General features: G+C 37.2%; 1 protein-coding gene across 2 annotated transcripts in view; it reads right to left on the bottom strand.

Annotated features, from left to right (window-relative positions):
- Positions 1-20777, bottom strand: part of insrb (insulin receptor b) — a 76845-nt gene that overhangs the window by 54493 nt on the left and 1575 nt on the right. The gene's annotated exons all lie outside the window — the stretch shown is intronic.

Genomic DNA, 20777 nt, shown 5'->3' with positions numbered 1-20777 from the left:
AGATTTTTTAGGTTGTTTTGGAGTTAAGCTAATGTTTTAGATAAATGCTAGCAGTTTTAGCTAATTTAGGCTTTTTTTTTCTTTTTTAGGATATTTTGAAGTTTAGCTATTTTTCAGCTACATGCTAGCTGTTTAGGCAAACTTAAGTTTTTTTAAGTTAATTTGGCATTTAGCTAATATTTTAGCTGGCTATCAGCTTCAGCATTTTCAACTATTAACTTCAGCATCTTCAGCTATCAGCTTCAGCATTTTTAGCTATCAATTTCAGCATCTTCAGCTGTCAGCTTCAGCATTGTTAGCTATCAACTTCAGCATCTTCAGCTATCAGCACTAGCATCTTCAGCGGCCAATTCAGCTTACAGCATTCACACTAGCATTATCACAGGTAATGCTATATATCTAGTTCATAATTATGTAAAAAGTTACGGTTTCAAAGTTTTAAAAATGTAGTGTTTAATGAATGTTTATGCTGTTCAGCCGTGCCTTAAGGTGTGTTTTGGGTTTTGGCCCCCCCGTGCCAAAATCTGACGTTTCAGAACAAATCCGCCAAGCCTAGCATAGCTAAATAAATAAATAAAAACAAGAATAGAAATCTTTTGATCTGTATTAGAAAAATATCAAAGTTTAAGAGGAAAACAATCAGATTCTCTTACATGTTTGTTTTGAACGCTGTCAGTAGCAAGTAATTCAGCCCTCTAGTGATTGTTAGCTGAAACAACCGCTAAAAGACAACCGGCGTTTACTTGGTAAATAAACATATAACCCTTTTGATGTCTAGAAAAAAAATAAGTCGCTCCTGAATATAAGTTGCACCCCTGGCTAAATTATGAAAAAAACTGCGACTTATACTCCGAAAAACCCGGTATATCGTGATAAATATCGTTATCATTTTATCGCCAAGCCCTACTGAAAAATAAGGATTAGTACTTTGCAGAGTTCGTCTACCGCTGTTTTTTTGTAAAAATAACACAATAAACGAGGGACCACTATACACAAACAAGGTGCATAATCTGCGTAATTTTTGAAAGTCAGTTTTGTATAATACACAGTCACTCTCTCCAGCCGACACAAACTCAGAGCTTTCCTTTCTCTCATCTCCAGAGAAGAGAGGGATCTGACTGCAGCAGGCGAGAAAGGGTTAAAAGAACCGAAGCCTCCGGGCAAAATGCTTCTCCAGGCTCATTCATACTCTTTAGCTGCAGCAGTGACACGCACAAGCACACACTTGAATCCGCCAATGCATGAACACACATTAGAGGATTCATCAGTGAACAGTTACTTAAGTAAACGTGTATATGCACCATTTGTACAGAAACAGGTTTTTCTGTTTCCCTCTGATAAAACCATCTACTAAGTTACAAACAAATGGAACGTCTTTTAATAGATTATAAACATCAATAAATGGACCACATTACATATTTGTACCTATTAAGTCACTAAAATGTGTATATTTACACAAAAAAATACAAAAGCAACGCTTGAGTTGACTCAACTGCCTGCGAACAACATTCCACACATTGTACCGTGGCCACGCCTCTTCTTGTTGGATACAAACAGTATCAGTCACAAACACCAAAACAAACCTTCGGATGCATAAAAACAGGTGTGATTACCAGAGATACCGGCAACCCTACACCTCTGGCTGCTCCAGCCTTATCTGCTGGGAACATCGAGCAGACCTGCAGGCTGCTCAGTCACTGTCAGCCTGCAGCACTAAGTGGATCGCTATTGTGAAACACGATCAAATAAAACACGGACTTACGCAACAACAGCAGAAGTGTGACACACACACCCCCCCCCGGTCAAGTTATCGTGAAGAACCAAGGAGCTTTTTCTCCATTTTTTTTTCTTTACCAGAAAAGTCTTCTTTTCAGGAATATTCTTTTTGCTTTCTTTGGTTTCTGCTTTAGGAATTTGGCGGAGCTCCAGAGAATTTTTCTTATTCCGTTAATAGTTGAAAAGCTGGAATTTTAAAGTTCTGCATAATATTCAGAGTGGGGTTAAGCAGATTTTTCATAATTTCAACAAAAATGTCACATTATTAGGTTTTGCTAGCTGACAAATATGAATTGTGATATTGAATATTGGATTATTTTTAAACATCCTTATACTATCAATCTATCTTTGCTGGCAATAATAACTCAAATTCAATATTTAAACCACTGTTTTCATTCAACAAACTTTGAGTCAAAGTAGAAAATAACCAAATTATTTTCAAATAAACTAAATAGTAAACTGACGATTGTAGGTTTTTCTATTGTGATTTACAGGATCTAAATATGGGTAAAAAAGCTGTCTTTTTGAGCCAGAAGTCTAAAACAGTCCACTAATCTAGGGATTTATTTAAAAATTCTAATCTTTCTTGTAAGGATCATTATGAAGGTAAATACAATTTTAAGGTGAATTTTCTTAATATATGGCCTTCATCATGAGAAAAATACCACAAGAGCTTGTTAAAAACACATGTTGATAAAGCCTAAAAATATGACATTTTGTTTATGCAACATTTAAAATATTAGTTTTCTTCACTATAGAAATATTTTAAAAAGCTGTGAGAAAAATGCTTTAAGTGTAATAAACATACTTGGGTGTACAGTGTTGGATATACTGTATTTGCTGTCCGACTATCTTGAACAAAAACTTAGATCTGAGGCCTTAAAAGTGTCAAGCTGGGTCAAAAAACCAAAAGTTCACTTCATTTCATCTCTTCATAAAAAAGCATTAAAAGTAATCAACTTGGCTTTTCTGTAGATCAGCTTTTTACCGTCCATCAATCCAGATCAAACGCTTGAATCCGCTCCGAGTTTTGTAATGAAAGGCCAGTGTTGAGTTGGCCAAGTCAATCAGCTTCTAACCATCATTTCCAGTACAAAACTCTACAATTTGGCTTTTTCTTTTAGCTTTGCACACTCCCACTGAAGCCATTTATCTCTCTGCAGACATTTTTAACTGCAAGAGAACATCCATGCAGCAAAAAAGCTTTCAGTCCAGAGTAAAACTATTAGAAAGGTGGAGATTTACAGGGTTTGGCATCTATGGAGCAAACAGGAAGGTAAAGTGAAAGACTGAAGTTTGCTGAAGACATACTGAAGTCATGGGAATTCAATTTACCAATATACATTTAAATCTTTTATTATATATTGCACAGATATTCTTTGCATCCCCATGTTATGATCAGCACTATGGATAGCAGATTTAACACCAGCGCTATGGTTCCAGTGTTAACATTCTTTGAATTGCTGTAACTCTTCGACCATCTACACAGATCCAAGGGATTCTGAAGTGAAGAAAAGCATCTTTGCAGTGATATCCAACAGTTTACATTTGTAAAGTTTGCACAATTTACATAAACAAAGTGTACCATCCGATTCTGACACGTAGAACGGTTTTCTATGTATGATAATTCAAAGAGCTTGTGTTTATTTCATGTCCCCGGCAACAGCTCCAGTACTAAAGGGTTAAACAGAAACGACAGCAGGTACGAAGGCTAGTAGTTAGACTAGTTTGGGTGTGATATTGCCTAAAGTGAGATCTACCTCCTCTTTTTCTATGAATGTACAAAATTAGCATTAGCATGGTTGCTTTACCGTGGTTCTTCTCCTCATTGAATAGTCTGTCTGTACGCTGCTGTTGAATCGCACCAGGATTCATTTCCAGACTGGAAAAGTCTGTTGGTCCGGACCAAGTCCGCTTGATTTGGTCCGGATCGAGTTCGGAACCTTCGTTTGGGTTGTATTTAGACTGCCATCAGAGGGACTCTCCTGTTCAGAACCATAGCTTTTAAACCAAACCACCAGACTGAAGGTCTCTTTAGTGATAGTCCAGGAATTAGGAGGGCGGGGCAAAGCAACAGGAGACAGAATAATGGACGTCCTGAGCTTTGCAATCCTTATGGGATGATTAACTTATTCAAACTGACCAATTTTAAATGTCTGTATCAACATCGGGTACAGACTTTTCTGAATTATTCTGAAGAGATGATGGCTAAGAAAGTTCGCCTATGACATAAAGATCGTTGGGGGCAACAGTGAGAGAAGGAATGTTTCAAGTTAAAAGTTGTTCTAATGAGCCTGCATTCATCCGACCACATTTCAATGAGTTACTGTGTCTCATCTTTGCTCCACTTCTCTGTTTACATACCATAATGGGACTGATTTGGTTCAGTTGTTCAGCTCTGAGCGCGGAGCCTATTCAGACAATTCAGAGATCTCAGTCTGTTTGGAAACAAACCGAGAGCACCTTGAAAGGCGGTTCTGAGAGCGGTTCCTGGTCCCGGACCAGAATCCGCTTGGGTCTATTCAGACTGAAAATTTGATCTGGATTATGGAGGGAAATTTTCTCTTTACGCGAACCAAATATATCAAGTCTGAATACATCCTTAAAAACTCGAGGAAAAGAACAAAATCCCTTAAAATGTGTATCAGAGGCGCTGTGTAAATGCAACTCTTCTTTACTCTCTTACAACAAAGAGGCTTTTGGTGATAAGTTAACAAGCCCTGGGCTAAAGTCACACTTCCTGTTGAAGCTCCCGTAAGCACAAAGTTCACGTGTTACTGAGCCATCAGGGAAAGCGTTGGAGGGCGCTGCCGAGAGCCGGACATCTTGCTTTTAAAGAGAGGAGTAAAGGGGGGAAAGTCTCTCGGGACAGATGAGGAAGCGATGATGGGGAGACGGGGGGAGCTGTCAAAAGTTGGATGAAAGAACCCTGGTTATTTGTTATAAGATGTTCTCTTTGCTTCAGTCATTGGCTGATGGAGAAGAACCAAGGCGGACCGAGTCGAAGCTGAAGGGGTTTCATGCAATTAAAGACAAGAAGGGAGTAAAGGGAAGGAAGAGAGAGGGAGGGAGGGGGAAAAGTGTAACCTGAGCCCAAATGGGAACACATGATGACGTAAAGGACCTACAGAACGGTTGGTGATCACATGCATGATTGGAGGACTGCTATGGACTTCAGTTACATGCAAAGTCTGGCAAAATGAAAAAGAAAAAGGGATATAAAAGAGATCCAAACAATAATTCCTGCATTTATTGTCTAATAGAGTTCAATCTAAAGTTTCAATGACTCCGTAAAATCCACATTTTTATTATTCCCCTCCCTCCAAACTGTACATAATAGCGAACATCCTTTACAGTAGGTGGGGGGTTTCCAGGAACAATGACCGTGATCTCTCTTTGGCCCCTTTGTCACTCAGGACCACCCGTACACAGACAGCTTTTGTGTTCTCACGGGACGCACAAGATCTCTAAATTACAAAAACAACCCAATCAGCCACTAATGAGCTGGGGGGGTTGAAGAGCGGTGCCCCGGCTGGAACGCACTGTACCACTCTGTCATACTGTAGACCTGCATAGGCGAAATGTGGGCCATCCACCCGCCCTCCCTGCCTGCCTGTCTGTTTGACACTTAATTTGGCAGCAGGAATGACAAGAGGGGGAGGTGAGGAGGCATTTGTGCAGGGGGGGCAACAGACAAATGGAAACAGTGCTGTAAAAGTAATTTTCTTTAACATTGGCCGAGTGCAAAAGGGGAGCAAAACTCTAAAGTTATTTTGTACCAAATGCAACAGTTTTAAATAAGTTATCAATGGTATGGTGCAACAAACGATTTTAATAGTCGACTAATCACCGATTATTTTTTCGATTAGTCGACTAATCACCGATTATTTTTTCGATTAGTCGACTAATCGGGTCGTGTAAGACGCACATCTTAACCATCATTGGATTTAACGAACTAAAACTAGATTTATAGCTAGTATATATCTTTATATATGTATATATGCTAGTGTGAATGAGGTAAGCTGAATTTGGCAGCTGAAGATGCTAATAATGATAGCTGAAATCGCTGAAGCTAATAGCTGAAATCGCTGAAGCTAATAGCTATAGTTAAATGCTAAATTAGCCTAAAAAAACTGAAAAAAGCCCAAGTTAGCAAAAATAGCTAGCATGCAGCTATATTATTAGCTAATCTCCAAAATAGCCTAGAAAACAAAACAAGCCTAAATTAGCCAAAATAGCCAGCATGTCCCTTAAACATTAATTCCATAAATAACATAAATTCCAAAATTAAATAAAAACCAAAAATAAATGCCAAAATAGTACAAAAAGCTAGCATAATACCATCAAAATTTTCAACTTTACTACACTCTGACTCCATATAATATAAAGTAACAACTAATTGACTATTTTAATCGTGGCAGCCCTAGTATAAATAGTCTATCAGGTATACAGTATAAAGTCAGTGGGTTGCAAGAAAATTGTGTACCATTAGCATTATTAATTACATTTTTTTATCATAAAGATATATGCATGAAATATTTCCAGCTAGAAATAAAATTAGCTAAAAAAAACCATTTAGCCATCTATTAAATGACTATTCAAAATAGCAGAAAAAATAAAAAAATTCCTCTCAAAAAATGACCTGAGCGAAAAGGCCACACCGACGCAACACTGCACAGCCACAGCTGCAAGCTCCGTGAAGCTACAATTTCAGACGGATTCTTTCTTATTTTTAGAGTTGTGCTTCCTGCAGTGAATTTAATATGCATCAACTAATGGTAGCTGGCAGTGGGAAAGTGAAATCACGGCAGAAGTTTTGGATGGCGAGAGTGGAGCCCTCTACGGCCCACGGAGCAGCCCGCCTCCGTCTTTCGCCGTCGCAGAGGGCAGCCGCATATTAGCTTAGCGTGAAACCAGACCTGACCAGCATGAAACCAGGTGGCAGCTAACTATGGACTGTGAGAAATTTCCTCTCTCTGGTAAGCTTAGGTGCATGTTGCCCCTGATGAGGTGATCCACTGATTATAGATTTGTCAACAGCTCAGATGCTGAACAAACCCTCGGAGAGCGGCTGGGGAGCAGAGTGGACTGCCAGTGGAAAAAATGTGTTTGTTTGTTACTTTGACTGTGGAAACTCCTGAGAAGTGAAGCCAGCTTCCCCGTGTACCAACTGCCAATCTGTGGCTTCTCCGGAGAAAAATGATGCTTTGGATTTGCATGAGAGGAATGTAGATTAACGTGTACCAACTTGCACGTCTAAAACAAAAGGAATCAATAGATCAACCAGTGTAGCCTGGAGGACATGGATGCAACATTTACTGATAGGTGAAATAATGTTTCTTGCTTTAAAACAAAACAAAAAAAAAAGTCAAAAATGATGATTTTCCTCTTTTTTTGAATCGATTCCAGATTAAGGGAAGGCTGTCAAGTGGGGAAAGGAGGGACAATGTGAGAGATAGCGAGTGGGTTGGAGCACCTGTTTCTCCATTGCCTCAGCTTCCCATTGAGGAGCGGGGCAAACGGAGACGGCCCGGCCTATTTATATACAACAGTGGGTCCTGTTACAGCTGTGGCAAAGAGCCAGTTTGTGGCAGATTGCAAAAGATAGAAAAGAGCAACATGCAGGCCGTTTGCTGCCAGACAACACTCCAAGAGAGGAGAGATGCCGAAAACGCATCATGTTGCTGACGTTGGCGAGACTGAGACAAAAGGGGGAAGGACGGAGGGACGAGCAGGAAGCAGGTACACAAGACACACAAGAGTGAGTGAGTGAAAGTTTTGTCTTATTGATTAATAAAAAAAGACATTTGGATTTGACCTTAAAAATCAAAGAAGTAAGGAGAGAAAAAAATGTAGCAACTACAAGAAAAAGTGAAAACAGCGAATGTCTAAATTCTCAGTTGGCAAATATTATGGGTGAAAGGCCAGGAGACAGAAGAGATTCAAAGGCCAAAAGAAACAGTGGTAGAATTTGACCCAAACATTTTTTTTTTTTTACATAAAACAATTTGAATGCAAATGTACAAAGATGGACTTCAAAAAGTGCAAGTAAAGCTGAGGGATGGAAAAAACACCATCTACTTTATTACGTAAAAAAAGAGATCTATGGTTAAACAACTTCAATGAGTTCAGTCGCCAAGTTCCTCCAAATAACTCCAGTAGCTTTCAGAATGTTAAATTACAGCAAAAATGAAATGTAGAAGTTGACCAGCAGATTTACTCTTTTGATCTTCAAAGTTTCTAGGATTTAAATTTTTGGTTATTGCTTCTGTTTTGTGGTAAAAAAGAATTGTGTAATTGGATCATCTTGTTCCGTTTTGTGTTTTTATCCAGAAATAGTGTATCCTCTGCTAAAAGATATCATGAAAATAATCACCTTTTAAATTTGGAGAAAAAAACCCTAAAACATTTAAAGTTTAAATAAAGTGTTTGAAGAGACTAGGGCTGCCACGATTAGTCGACTAATCGACGACTAATCGACTGTTAAAATAGTCATCTAATTTAACTGTCGATTAGTTGTTACTTTATATTATATCGAGTCAGAGTGTGGTAAAGTTTAAAATTATAATGCCATTATTCTATCTATTTTGGCTAATTTAGTATTTTTTTTTTCAGTTTTGGGAGCTATTTTGGAGTTTAGCTAATATTTCAGCTACATGCTAGCCTATTTGGCTAATTTAGGCTTTTTTTTGTTTGTTTTTTAAGGCTAATCTGGAGTAGCTAATAATTCAGCTGCATGCTAGCTATATTAGCTTATTTGGGTTTTTTGTTTTTTAAGGCTATTTTGCAGTTTAGCAGATGTTTCAGCTGTAATATTGGCTAAATATTAGCTAAACTCCAAAATAGCCTAAAAAAAACTGAAAAAATTCCGTAAGACAAAATAGTTAGCATGCAGCTGAAATATTAGCTAAACTCCTAAATAGCCCCAAAATAGCCTTAATGACAAAATAGTCCAAAAAGCTAGCATAATGCCTTTATAACTTTGTACTTTACTACACTCCAACTCCATATAATATAAAGTAATGACTAATCGACTATTAAATTAGTTGTCGACTATTTTAATAGTCGATTAGTCGTCTAATCGTAGCAGCCCTACCATGGACTAACTATAATTTTGTATTTTCTGCTTAAACAGCCTCTACTTCCATTCCTAGTAATTATTTATCCCCGTCTCTGTGGAGCATGTGTCTACTGCAGCTTATGCACTTCATATAGAAAACATTTGAAAGGTACAGACGACACAGAGCCACTGATCCTAACAGGACCTACGAGTAAACCGAACCCAACATGTTTGCTTTTCTACCCGGATGTAATTTCAAACCTATAGAATGAATTAAAGTCTTCTAGTCGCTGTATTTTTAGGATAATTATAGCCGATACGTCCTCTGATTTTACAATTTAATCTCAAAAGCTGGGGATAAACAAACTTGAGAAAGAATAAATAGAAATAATCAGAAGAATCCACAGCACACCCAGCAAAAACAGTCAAACCAGGTGGTGCTCTAAACAAATAAAAAGCGTGTTGGGGGGGTCAGCATTCCTGACATAGCAGCAGCATTCTGAAGCACACAGAAAAACAAGCAGGTAATCAACACTGGATAGACGGACAACACAAGCAGCACACTGTGAGCCACACAATGAGCATGAATGTTGCTTTCACTCCAGGCTCTCCCCCTGGACTTGCTTGGAATGGGAGGGGAACGCAGATAAATGTCACGCCTTCATTTGGTTTGATTTGCTTTCACACGGCTCTCTCAGGAGTGAAGCAAAGCATGAAGCAGGCCAAGCTGCTTCAACACCCCCCACCTCTAAATTGAAACCTTCTTATTTGCTTTTCCACTGCTCCCTTCAGGGGTCATGACAGCGAACCGTCCACCTTCATCTGACCGCATACAGAACAGTAGCAAATAAACAGAGACCCGGTCTCTCTCTGAACTGGACCAGGGTCCACTTGTTTGATCTGCGTCAGAGTTCAGTTGAGCATTCATGCTCTCTAAACAAGACGGACAATCTAAGGAATTGATTGATGGTACGAATCAAAGGAGGGTTGTTGTTGGTTTGGATAGTTCACTTTTTCCACAAGTGTGAAAGCTCAAATGGACGAAACATGCAAACCTAGATCCACTTGAGACTAAAACGTTTTGGTCCCCTTACTAAAGGAGAAGTAAATTACATTTGAGCCACAAATTTTGAGCATTAAAACTTTACTTCATTGCTGGTGACCTAAAAGTAACGCACACTCAAACTAATGTGACTCTTCAACCGCATTAACATAATGCCAATGGAAAACCAGCTTAAAGAAATTGAGGTTTTGGTGTTTTTACCGTGTTCTTTTGGATTTTTTTTTTTAAACTGATGAAGGACATTTATTAAGAAAACTAAGGTCAAATCTCTTGATTCAGACAAAATAATTTTTTTTAAAAAGGAGCTTATTTGTCACAGAAAATACAACGAGCTCCCTGCAATACGGAGGGAAACTGTCCCACCCACCCACAGGTATGGGGCAAATTTGCAGAAACTACAAGCTACAGGTTTTATTTATTTATTTATCTGGGTTAACAAAAGCATAATCATCCTTTAAAGACCGCTGGAACTTTTCTCAGCAGATTTTTGTTGCCTATGTAAACACGTCAATTCAAAGCTACTTTCTTAACTTCAGAATCCGCTAAAATTACGGCGATTTTTTTAAAAGTTGGAGACTTGCGGTAATTCAAAGAACATGTAAGGGTGTGTTTTCAGACTGGACACTAGTGCTGCCACAAACGATTATCTTGATAGTCGACTAATCGGCCATTATTTTTTCCGATTAGTCAAATAATCAGGTCATGCGCAAAGTGGACGTAAAACACACATCTTAACCATCATTAGCTTTAAACTAACTAAAAACTAAATTTATAGCATTACTTGTGATAATGCTAGTGGGAATGTTGTAAGCTGAATTTGGCCACTGAAGATGCTGAAATTAATAGCTAAAAACGTTGAAGCTGAAATCTGAAATTGCTGAAGCTGATAGCCAGTTAAAATATAAGTAAATGCCAAATTAGATTAAAAAACTGAAAAAAAGTTAGCAAAAACAGCTAGCATGCAGCTGAAATATTAGCTAAACTCCAATATATATAAAAAAAACCTTAATAAATGCCAAAATAGTCCAAAAGCTAGCAGAATCCCATTATAACTCAACTTTACCACACTCCACATAACATAAAGTAACAACTAATCGACTATTAACCTCCAGACCAGACTTTTCTAGTCTGAAAACACTCTCAATTAAAAACAAAAAAAACAGAACAAAGTACAACCATTGGTGGAAGGAGGTACAGGAACGTCCTACTATGTAATAATCGGATAATTACTGAAAACAGATTGATTTGCTCTTGTCATTGGTCAGCTTCTAAGACTCCCATGTGTGAAGACAAACCAGATGAAAATGTGAGAGTCAGAGATTTATTCAAAGTAAAGGCTGTGAAGGCAACCGAGCGACTGGAGATCAGCACATTTTGATAGTAAGAAGTTCAGGTCTTGAAGTGAAACAGCTAAAACTCTCTTGCTCTACTTGACTCCACGCCACGCAGCTCCAGCTGCAGAGCCAAACCCGAGCCAACACTTGGGCCCACAAACCAGAGCACAGCGAGAGGCTGGAGGAGCTTCTCAAGCTGAGGTCTCTGCTAAATCTGCTGCTTTCTCCCCAAATAGCTTTTTTATTCCTCCTTTCTCACAAGTAGCCCGTCAGCTTTTCAGATCAAAGTTGCTACAATTCCCAGCTCCAAAGAAGAGCTTTACTTCATGCCGTAGACACGATGGGCTGAAAAACCCAATATATGATGCATTAGAAAGAAATATGAACAGAACAGGATATTAAAGTGAGTTTTTATGAATGTTTCGACATGCACTGATGTAAGAAAACTTCACACAAACACAAACTTTCTTCTTTTCTATATCCCGTTCCATCAAAGAAAACATTAAAAAAAAACATCCTTAACTCAATTAGTGGTGCCACAAACGATTTTAATAGTCGACTAATCACCGATTAATTTTTCCAATTAGTCGACTAATCGGGTCATGCATGTAAAACACACATCATAACCATCATTAGCTTCAAACTAACTAAAAGCTAGATGTATAGCCTTATGAAATTGATAGCTGAAAACGCTGAAGCGGATAATAATCTAAAATATGAGCTAAATGCTAAATTAACGTGAAAAAAAAAAAAAACTTAGGTTACCCAAAACAGCTAGCATGTAGCTGGAAAAATAGCTAAACTTCAAAATAGTTTGAAAAACTGTGAAAATAAATAAACTAAAATGAGCCAAAACAGCTAGCATGGAGTTGGCTAAACTCAAATTACCCTAAAAACACGGAAAAATTCTTTAGCATGTAGCTGAAATATTTCCTAAGCTCCAAATTAACTAAAAAATTCTTAAATTAGCTATGGCAGCTAGCATGTAGCTGAAATGTTAGCTAAACTCCAAAATAGCCAAAAAAAACCTTAATAAATGCCAAAGTAGTCCTAAAGCTAGCAGAATGCCATTCTAACTTTTAACTCGCTGACTCCATATAATATAAAATAATGACTAATCGACTATTAAATTAGTTGTCGACTAATCGTGGCAGCTCTTAACTCCATATATAAATTCAACTTTCCTTTCTGTGACAAGAATGCAAAGAGCTCTGTGTACGTGATCGGTTAAGATTTGTGGATTTTTCTTATGAACATCAAGCTCTTCTCATGGAGCACTTTTCCAGAAAACCTCCTCACACATTCCCTGAGGTTCGATTTTTCTATTTTTCTACTGTACGAGCCTGCAAGGTATTACTTAGACGGCCTCCTGACGTCACGTCAACGTGCAAAAAACGCCTCTGGCTAACAAATCTCTCACTTATGTCTGACGGAAAGGTCCCTGGAGCGGGAGGTCTGCGGCCACGGCGGTATTGTAAAATTACTTCAATTTATTTTGTTGTCATTTAACAAGAAGGTATAATTTAATCTAGAACCCTTTTAACTCTAATGGAATTAGGATTGCTTCATGTGGGCTCATAAACTGCACACAAGCGCCTCGGCTCCGTGTCCCTTGTCACAACCCTTGAAATGAGTCTTTTGTTTTTATCCTCTGCGTCTCCATTTTCCTGCTTTTCTCAAAGAAGCATGCAACCTAATTGCTGGTTGAACAGCAGCGTGGAGCACATAAGCATCATCAACGTTTCAGTGACCGCAGGCAAAGGAAAAATCCTCTTTTAAAAAAAAAAAAAAAGGTCTGCAATAGTGTTTACATTTTGTTTTTCTCCTGAAAATACTTGGCAATGAACACCAGAGAAATATTTGTCAATCTTTCTTACATATTCCCAGGAACATGTATATTTTTAACTAATTTACTTGAGTTTTGAGAATCAAGATTTGCAAAAACAAAAAGGTTTTCTCTGAAAAGCAGGTTGGTGTGAATGAAAACAGATTCAATTTATGCTTTATTTCTGGAAAATGTTAAGAATTTTTTCCAGGAGATAATTAAAAGACTATGTTTACTGATGAGCCCCTCCTTTCTTGAGTCGCGGCCAAATTCTCTGTGGTCTTGTGACCAGAGTGAGCGCAGCTCTGACCTGACGGAGCGGAGAACACAGAACAGGAGCGAGCCGGAGACTGACATGTTTTGCCAAACAGAGATTATCAAGGAATACTTACAGACAGGGATTTCAATGTATACAATTCGTAATTTGTAATTAATTAATTATAATTATTGTGATTTAAACTTTGTGGAGGTTTGAAAAAACTGTTTTTTGTTGTTACCAGCAGTATTTAGCAATCTAGCAGGTGATGTGTCACATTTTCCATGTTCTTTTAGATTAAATTGATAAAAATTTGATTATTTTATCATGAAGGCAGGTGAATGGTCATTAAACCCTTTTTTTTTTTTAAAGTACAGAGTGTTCACTATGTGTGGAAATACTTTGAAAGTGCACGTCAAAGCACAATCACCTTCCGTCTTTCTGGATGAGTAACATTTGGACAAAAATTATGAAATATTTACAGATTCTAGCATGAAAAGACCACTAGGAAAAACAGAGTTTAATAGAGCATTCACTGTACTAAACAATTCTGTTTAACATGAAAAAATACTTTACCAGGTACTAACAGACCATAAATCATTTACTCGCCATTACTACCAATTTACAAGTGGTTTCATCGAATACTATTACTCAATACTTTGAAAAATACTGTAAAAAATTAACAGTATGATGGAAACTTGTACTGAGGTTAAAGGTTTAGTGAAACAAAACAACCACCAACTAACAAAGACGCACAGAGTTATCATGGACCATCTACAGTATTTGGAACCGATGACAGTATATGAGAACTGGACCGAGTGAGTGTGGCACCACCCATAGAACTTCTAGTTCCAAGGATTTTAATTTAGTCACCATTTTTTTTCCTATACAGACACCTCCATATTGGAGTCATACAACGTCAGTGATTGATCCAAATTGGTCCGAGTCATTGTTTCTATGGCAACTACTCTCACCAATCAGGAGTGAGCTTGTTAGAAAGACCACATCCCTACAACATAAAAGCAGGCTACACGAAATGTGTCAAATATTTCCAACGTTCGACGTGAAACCACATTTTTTACGGTGGCATCTGATTGGCCGGTTTATAACTTGAATAATTTTAACTACAGAAAACAATACTGTATAGGAAGAAAGATGATTATCAAGAAGCTGTTTAAAATAAGTAGTAGATCAAGAAAGGTTATTCTAACAAGAATAAAGACTGGTGTTAATTTTTCTTTAAAAGTCTATAGGATTTTGGCTTCTTGGAACCAATGGGGGAGGAGTCACTAAGTCCAATTCTCATATAGAGTCAATGTATGAAACATTAATTTAGCATCATAACTATAAATGTAACTGAGTTCGGCCATGACAGGGACAATTATTTTGCTTAAAAAGTGTACATAATAGTCAATTCTTGATTAATGAAACATTTTTTTCTGATCATAATCAATAAGCACTCCATTTTTGTTACTTAAAATATGATTTGTGATGATGATTCCTGGAATAATAGGTCTTCTTACAGTAATCAATATGAACGTCATCATTTGATATTCTTAAAACTTGTGGACTGAAAAACTGCATAAATATAAATAACTAGGTAAAAGTTAAGAACCGGAAAAATAACAAAAAGTTGAACATAATAGGGGTGGAATTAAATAAATTTGCTTCTTCCCGCTCCTTTTCAAGCAATAACTGAACTATTTTCATAATTCCAAAATTAAAAAGAATCTTCGTTGCTGTGTAGATGTTTGATAAAAATCTGGTCCAAATGAAGTTCAACCATAACAGAGACAAGAGGCACATCCAGCCTCTGTAGTTTTGTTGGAGACTATCCTGCGCCTAACCGACAAACTCACAGTAAAATCAAAGGTTTACAGGAGAAACAGAATTCTACGACACCACCTTCATGCAGCAGAACCTCTACTGGACTCAGAACAAGAGCTCGCATCTACAGGACATTTACGGTGTTTGGGTCCGGAATATAAGGATGCTCAGTTTTATTTAAAGGATGCGATAAATATAAACGGCGAAGTCAAATGCATGATGCAACCACCATCTACCATTCTTTAAGTTGATCAATTAAACAATATATAAATGACCTCAATAAGGGAGAGAAAAACATTAAAATAAATAAAACAGAAGAAAAAATATACATTAGAACTTCCCCCTTAATCTTACAAAAGTGTCTTTTTTAATAATCCCACAGCGTTTTCCCTTCATATTAGTGTTTTTTAAGATCCTTTAAAAACATTTATGCCTTAAACCTTGTATAGTGAAAAACTATTCGTCCAAACGGCAGGATTTATTGTTATTATAAAGTGAAAGGAAACTTTCAAAACAGAATAAGTAGAAAACCTGAATGAGTGCGTGTGTAGTTTGCACTAAACAAAAGCTGCAGACTCTTTAGCTATTTTTAAAAGCTATTCCCATAAAATCCTGACTGTATTGAAAGGAGGTGAAGGATGGTGGTGGTGGTGGTGGTGTGAGGGGGTTTGACACACATATTTTTTAAAAGCAGGAGGTTTTCCCACAGCATAAAGCCAGACGAGCAGGTGTGGATGTGTGGTGGGTCTGTCCTGCATGAGACCGCAGGCTGTGCGCATCTGCAGCCCAAAAAGAAAAACAAATCAGTGGATGACAGTGAACCCTCTTACCCCTGAACATAAAAACACCTGAGGGGAGGGAGGACGAAGTGGAGGCGAGAAGCCAAGCTCAGATAGGAGGAGGAGGAGGAGGAGAAAACAAGAGGAAGGTTGCATCTTCAGAAAAGACAAAAGGAATGAGAAGCTCGCCGAGATGAAAAAGAAAACTCGTTCTGTTGCATTTAAACAATAGAAAAGCTTTTTTTTTTGCTTATAGTTTACATAAATTGGAGAAAATGATTGTTCAGAACGTTCATTTACTACTTCTGTTTAATTAAGTCTGCTTTTACTTTGAAAATTTTCATTTTTAAGTTTGTTTATTTATGTAAAACATGGCAAAAATGTACATCATATAAATTGACTCTTTTGGATTTAAGTTAATATACACACAGAGTAGTGCTGAGCGGTATGGAAAACACTGTAAATCATGATATAAATTATTGTATATCAGAATAACGATATAAATCTCGATATACAACAATAAAGTATATTTTTTTTTAGAAAAAATGTCATTATTTACTTTTCTCTGACTTTATTTATTATGTAACTGAATAGTTAGAAAATATTATTTAAAGTACACAAAAGTTTCAAGTATCTTAGTGGGAAAATACATTTTTGCCCAAAAATATATATAAAAAAAGATAGAAAAGAAATAGACACTGTTCCAATCGTCATATCAACCAGCACTAATACAGGGGTGTAATTATATTGGAGTGTTCTAGTATAAAGGAAATATTCATGTGTACAAATATTTGTTTTTTAATGACAATAAATAGTTGATGTAATAACAGAAAAACCTTTAAATAGGTCATATTCCAGCCAAGTTCCTCGTGAATTAAAAATTCTGTGATATGATTTTCTGTCATATTTAATTTGGGTTTTTTAAATCTTATATCTCTTCAAAATAAAACACATCACTAAAATTGTTCTAAAAAAAATAATAAATGTGAGCCCCATTTACTCCCTCAACTGCAGGATTGAATAAATCCTGTGAAGATAATCCAGACTAGAGTCTCAATGAAACTGCGCAATTTGGACATATATTTTTAATTTGTGAACGATGGTTTTGAGCTGAACATTCAAGCAACGCTCCTGAAATTTTAAGCGAGTCAGTTTGGAACTCTGTAATGTGCAAATCATTGTGACATTTAATATGAGCCAACTTTGATTTCAACACATTCATCATCTGCAGCCAGCATTCCATTCATTTATGGCCTCGGTCCGTCCGTCACCGGCTACGCCGATCAATAAAAACGGCCGCGCGTGCGGACGTGCGCGCGTGAATGCGTGCGCTCCCAATTAAGTGCCAGCAGACTCGGCGGGCCGTGTGTCAAACTGCTCCTTCTGTCATATGACAGCACTCAAAATAAATCTAAGCGAGACGCCCTCAACATGCAAATACACGTGCACTCGGTGCCCTCACACACTCAAGACACTTCCTACAGAGTGCGGCCTCAGCGTCGCTCAAACAGAGAACGTGCTGAGCGCTTTGACAAACGTGAAGAGCTGGAAAATTACAGCTTTTTGGGGGGTTAAAAGGGATAAAGAATGGATAAAAAACTATTATTTAAAGAGGAAAAACAAGTTTAAACTCTAAATTTTAACTTCAAACAAATATGAAAATGTAATTTCAGTTGTCTTACGTTCAGATTTGTGTCAGGAGAAAAGTTTCATTGCGGGACTAAGATTTTTTTTTTTTACAGAAGAGTTCCTGTTGAGATTGTATCTTCTGCACTTAAGTAGAAAACATGATTTGTGTAACATTGTCAGTTGTGATGTAATGTTGTTTTTCACTACTATGAGGCCCAGGTTTGGAAGGATGTATGTTGTAGTGAGATGTCACGTTTTTCTTTTAACCAAGTAAAAAAATGTGTTTTTGGTGTTTTTTTGCAGCATTTTTAATGATGGAAGACACAAAATAAAGAAAATTAATCTATAAACTTCATTTTTGAGTATTCATTTGTTGTTGTAAATCAGGAGCAGAGAAATGAAAATGTTAAAGATTGTATTTGTGACAGAAACAAACATTCCTGCTCTGAGCTCTCACCAGAGGAGATGGGAAGGGGGGATGGGGTTGCTCTGTGGCAACAGTCCCGCCCACAACTCAAATTTTTGGTGAGCTACTGCTGCTCTGCAGAAGCTATTTTTTAAAAAAACAACACAATTCTAGCTAAAAATGGCAAAATCATGACTAAAAACACTTAAAAAACAGCTTAAAAGATGATTAAAGTGTTTTTTTTAAAGATTAAAGTAAAAATGTTAAAACTTTCCAAACTTCCTGGAGCTCAAACAGACTTAAAGTTCCCAATCCCCATTAAATTTCTAATCAGTTTAAACAAATTATCCATTTTGAAAATGATGTCGACTTTGTTCCAATAGAACATCCAGTATTCAAACTATTATGAAGATCAATGACTAAACTAAATAGAGGAAATGCCTTTGGACACTTTCTGGTCCTTTCAACTTAATTCTCTCGAAAGATTTAATTGCTGATTCCTACATCTCAACTTATACTTCACAGGATGAAGTCGGTTTAAATAAGAAAAATCAAAACAGTAACAATTTATTGAATCAGATTGGATGGAGTCACAGAAACGTTGAGTTTGAGACCAAGAGTGCACATCAGAGTTTCTTTAAAATGTTCACGAGTCATCAGATATTTTGGAAATGAACGTCCTGGTCAGGATGTTCGAAAACTTCCACAATTATAATGAAAATGTAACAATATTTATTGGAAATGCGTTAAATCGGAAATAAAAAGAAGATGTTTATAGGTTGTATGGACTTAACCTCCAAAAACTGAAGACGACTTCAGAGTAAAAGCTTTAGTTTTTCTCTCATTAAACGTACATCAAGACGTCTCACTATTGGCCTACATGGTGATGTGGAGGTGCGGCGGGTCAAGGGGCCACTCGGGGGAATAGCTACTAGTGTTAAGAGAGCACACACTTAAGCCTGAAGCTGTACCACACACACAAACACACACAATATGGTCATCTACTGCAGACACACAAACAAAACTTACTCTGCCCACAAGTGGAGCTGAGAGAAGAGACCCCGCAGACAGCCTGAAGTGGCCGCGCTGCATAGTGATACACACTTTCACACACAAACACATACACAGACACCTACATGACGGGCCACATCAAAGGCATTCCCCAACATGCACAGCATTGTCTGAAAATACCAATGTGCACTTCAGTAAAGGGTGCCAGAGAAATGTGCTGTAGAGAGGAAAGCAAATGGAGGACGGCTCTCTGGGATTTTAGAACCCAGTGGATGTGATAGGAAAACTATTCCTGTAGATAGCATTAGGGAACATTTAGGGGAAAAAAATTCCGTTTCCTGGAATGCAGCTGTCGCACCTTTGCTGCCTTTAAAGCTGCCTCGCGTTGAATGAAATATCTTAAGCATGTTTGTCATTACCCACACGTTTGCAAACATCCCATAAACTCCAAATATGGTTACTTCCAGAGTAGTCGTTAACAGCCAATGAAACGTGCCGCGCTCCCTTCGCATACAAGCGGGGAGGAAAATATAAAGAAGTAAGGGGGGGTGCCAGCAGCTCTGTCTTAAAAGATCCCCTTTTGGGGGCCCCTGTTGTGTCTGCATACCTGACATACAGAAAGCAGCAGAATGTGAATCCCACCGCTGCTGCCACCACCAGCCCCCTTCCGAAGAACAATTCCAGGGAGAAAAATAACACAGTCGGTTGGGAGAAACTGCCTCTAAGGTGGTTTCCCACTTTGGATCATTTCACGGTACCTGCTAACTTGTAATGAGCTCATACTGCTGGAACATTTTGCAGACTTGTGCAACACCTCATCTACAACTAGGAGGGAAAAAAATCTCACAAAGGGGACAAGTAGGCCAAAGGTTAAACCACTGAAAAACAAGTTTAAAGCTAATAAACTCATTTGGAAAACAGTTTTACTTGATTTATCAAATAAATTTAGTAATTTTACATCATACAAGTGTTTATACACAATGAAAATATGCACAAAAATAAAAAATAATGCAATAATTTACTTATAAAATATATGTATCATTCTAACGTAAGATGTTTACTTTAAAAAAAGTTTATTGCATCTATATTTAGAACATATGTTTACACAAAATAGTGCCTTAGATGTTTTTCTTTTATTATTATTACAGTAAAATATATATTAATTATTTCTAATATCTAATAAACTCATTTGGAAAATAGTTTTACTTGATTTATCACAGAAATGTAGTAGTTTTTAAATAATGCAACAATTTAAAAAATAATACATATATATATATAAATAAATCTAATGTGAAATGTTTACTTTAAAAAATATTTATTGTATCTGTATTTAGAATATATTTATATATAAAATAGTGCCCTAGATGTTTTTTCTTAATTATTCTTACAGTAAAATATTTATTAATTATTTCAAGTATCTAGTAAATCAATTTGGAAAATAGTTTTACCTGATTTATCAAAGAAATGTAGTAAAAATGTTTATTGGATCTGTATTTAAAATATATTTTACTATAAAATAGTGCCATGTATGCGTTTTATAATTATTATAGTAAAATATATATTATTTCTAAAAGTATTTATGAACACTGGCAAGCAAATAAAATGACTTGCTGTAGTAAATCATCCAACTTGTTTTGGTTTACACGCTCTAGTCAAACTTTACATGGCCGGTTTACACACAAACACACAATAAACTCGGCGGATGTTTTGTTTACATCCAGGCTGCGCGCGCATCTCCCCCCTGCGCGCGCGGCTACCAGAGGCCTCGCTAAGCTCACTGGGCCAGTCCTGCTGCTCCCAGTTTCAGCTCG

This window comes from Oryzias melastigma, linkage group LG4, assembly GCF_002922805.2.
Source record: "Oryzias melastigma strain HK-1 linkage group LG4, ASM292280v2, whole genome shotgun sequence".
Lineage (NCBI taxonomy): Eukaryota > Metazoa > Chordata > Actinopteri > Beloniformes > Adrianichthyidae > Oryzias > Oryzias melastigma.
This window is presented reverse-complemented; position numbering and strand designations above follow the sequence as displayed.